The sequence below is a fragment of the Leucoraja erinacea genome, chromosome 2, assembly GCF_028641065.1.
Source record: "Leucoraja erinacea ecotype New England chromosome 2, Leri_hhj_1, whole genome shotgun sequence".
Lineage (NCBI taxonomy): Eukaryota > Metazoa > Chordata > Chondrichthyes > Rajiformes > Rajidae > Leucoraja > Leucoraja erinaceus.
In genome coordinates this window covers 13,475,171-13,478,577 of record NC_073378.1, presented here as the reverse complement: position 1 = coordinate 13,478,577, position 3,407 = coordinate 13,475,171, and the positions used below count along the sequence as shown (strand labels likewise).

At 44.6% G+C, this 3,407-nt stretch overlaps 1 non-coding gene across 1 annotated transcript; it reads right to left on the bottom strand.

Moving 5' to 3' along the window:
- Positions 1-2,431: 2,431 nt before the first annotated feature.
- On the bottom strand, positions 2,432-2,503 carry trnad-guc (transfer RNA aspartic acid (anticodon GUC)). Its single transcript has one exon. It is a non-coding gene; the product is annotated as a tRNA-Asp (tRNA).
- Between the last annotated feature and the right edge of the window lie 904 nt (positions 2,504-3,407).

The following is a 3,407-nucleotide window of genomic DNA, read 5'->3' as shown; positions in this document are numbered from 1 at the left end:
GCACAGTCCAGACTGCAGGAGTATATGCTGAGAGATGCACTGAAGCTTGGAGCTGCCAATACAAAGTGTTTGTGGGGGTAAACCACAGTCTGGGGTCCTTCCACTACTGGACATTGAGGGACTGGGTCCGGTGGGGACACCCCTCAAACAATGGAAGGGATATCATCCCGGGGGGGGATGGCGTTTTGTGTAATACAGGTGCAAACACTTGTATTGGATGTCTATTTAATCTATAGACACTAAGAGTGCACAAAGAGTTTTTGCTTGGTTTTTGTTTTGTATATATTTTATATTACTAATAAACTTTAAATTTGAAACAAGAAATCTACTTGAGGGCTAGAAATTTGTTCTATGTTGTGCTTTTGATACAGACCTCAGTGTTCTTAACCTTGTTTTCTAAAATTGTGCTGTGTTCTGCATTAAACAGAATCTGTCAAAGCAGCTGCAGATGGTGTTTGGTAGTTTTTTTGGCAGAAGGCTGGTGATATAGTGTTACTGCAATATGGTAGGCCTTTGTTACCTTCTGCTATTAGTGTGAGGTTTATAGAATATATTTGTTTTGGAAGAGCTGGGGGAAATCACCAGAGCAGAAGAAATAACTCAGTATATTTAAAATAACTAGCATTCTATTACATAAAACACAGGGGAAACAATTCATAATCTCATAGGATTGAAAACTATTTCAACTGCTGCTTCTGCAACATTTCTTTCCTTTAGCCTTCCCAAACAAATTTCTGTAAGAGCAATCCAGCCTTGCTGATCAAACCTCTGTTCCACACTCAACGCTGGAATTTTCAATTAATAAATAGGGGCAGGAAGATGTTCTGGTATATTGAAAGTAGACAAAGTGCTGGAGAAACTCAGCGGGTGAGGCTGCATCTATGGAGCGAAGGAAATAGGCAACGTTTCAGGCCAAAACCCTTCTTCAGACTGATGTAGGGTGGGGAGGGGGGAAGAAGAAAGGAGAAAGGAAAAGGAGAAGCCAGAGGGCTGAGGGAGAGCTGAGAAGGGGAGGAGGCAGCAAGGGCTACTGGAAATTGGAGAAGTCAATGTTCATGCCGCTAGGGTGCAGACTGCCCAAGCGGAATATGAGGTGTTGCTCCTCCAATTTCCGGTGGTGCTCACTCTGGCCATGGAGGAGGCCCAGGACAGAAAGGTCGGATTCGGAATGGGAGGGGGAGTTGAAGTGCTGAGCCACAGGGAGATCAGGTTGGTTAATGCGGACCGAGCGGAGGTGTTCGGCGAGACGATCACCAAGCCTACGCTTGGTCTCACCGATGTAGATCAGCTGACATCTAGAGCAGCGGATGCAATAGATGAGGTTGGAGGAGGTGCAGGTGAACCTCTGTCGCACCTGGAACGACTGCTTGGGTCCTTGAATAGAGTCGAGGGGGGAGGTGAAGTGACAGGTGTTGCATCTCTTGTGGTTGCAACGGAAAGTGCCCGGGGAGGGGCTGGTACGGGTGGGAAAGGAAGAATTGACCAGGGAGTTACGGAGGGAGCAGTCTTTGCGGAAAGCAGATATTGGGGGAGATGGGAAGATGTGACGAGTGGTGGGGTCATGTTGGAGGTGGCGGAAATGACGTAGGATTATTTGTTGTATGTGATGGCTAGTGGGGTGAAAGGTGAGGACTAGGGGGACTCTGCCCTTGTTACGAGTGGGGTGATGGGGAGAGAGAGCATAAATCAGAGCATTGAGTATAGAAGTTGGGATGTAATGTTAAAATTGTACAAGGCATTGGTGAGGCCAATTCTGGAGTATGGGGTACAATTTTGGTCGCCTAATTATAGGAAGGATGTCAACAAAATAGAGAGAGTACAGAGGCGATTTACTAGAATGTTGCCTGGGTTTCAGCAACTAAGTTACAGAGAAAGGTTGAACAAGTTAGGGCTTTATTCTTTGGAGCGCAGAAGGTTAAGAGGGGACTTGATAGAGGTCTTTAAAATGATGAGAGGGATAGACAGAGTTGACATGGATAAGCTTTTCCCACTGAGAGGAGGGAAGATGCAAACAAGGGGACATGACTTGAGAGTTAAGGGACAGAAGTTTAGGGGTAACATGAGGGGGAACTTCTTTACTCAGAGAGTGGTGGCTGTGTGGAATGAGCTTCAAGTGAAGGTGGTGGAGGCAGGTTTGTTTTTATCATTTAAAAATAAATTGGATAGTTATATGGACGAGAAAGGAATAGAGGGTTATGGTCTGAGCGCAGGTATATGGGACTAGGGGAGAATACGTGTTCGGCACGGACTAGAAGGGTCGAGATGGCCTGTTTCCGTGCTGTAATTGTTATATGGTTATATGGTTATATGGTTAAGGGGTATTGAAGAGACCCTGGTGAGAGCCTCATCTATAGTGGGGGAGGGGAACCCCTGTTCCCTGAAGATTGAAGACATCTTTGATGCCCTGGTGTGGAATAAAATATACTTAATACTCCCCGTCGGGGAATTGAACCCTGGTCTCCCGCGTGACAGGCGGGGGTACTAACCACTATACTAACGAGGAAGCTACTAAAACGACTAAAAATTGTTGACTCCAACAAAAATATTAATACAACATATTCAGTCCGGCACTTATAATTCTAACACAGTTCATTTTGTGGCAATCAGAAGCCATAGTCCTGATATTATCATGGGAAGGGGAATGGACTGGGAACAGGGGAGGGGCAAAGAGTCTGTAATGTTGCATAGGATGATATCTATAGTTGAGCTCCATCTTGGCATCAAACATCTGCTGAAATGACACCCACTTGCTGCTCCAATTTCCCGGGGATTGTTCAGTGGACTGACTCTACTGAGGATAGAGATAAATAACTGGAGTTATTCACAGCAGCAAAATTCAAAAAAACACCATTAGAATAAGGGCAAATGGTGATCTAGAACCAACCGTTCTTACAACCCCATTTAAGGTGAGGGGGGCAAAGATTTAATAGGAACCTTAGAGGGAACCTTTTTACATAAAGGGTGGTAGGTATATGGAATGAACTGCCAGAGGAGGTAATACCATGAGGCAGGTACCATGTTTAAAAAACATTTGGACAGGTACATTGATAGGATAGGTTTAAAGGGTCTGTTTCCACACTGTATCTCAATGACTATGTCTGTTTCCCTGGAGGCTTTGCCAAGTGCTCTGATGTCAAGTCTTAAATGAAAAATGTAGCTATCTGCATGAAGAGGATATGGTTTTAAACAAGTAACGGAAGAAGTGAGTGACGTGGGTATTATCCGTAAATCAGTGTTGAAAATATTGCCAGTTTTGAAAATGTTTCAGATTTGACTTGGTCAGGAGGGGTACTCTCCATCTTCTGCAGTCTACCCATTCCAGCTATTCTCACCGTTCCTGCCAAAATACTCCTCACCTCATGGTTTCCTTAAATGGAATATTTTAATGCTTCACTTCTTATCCTTTC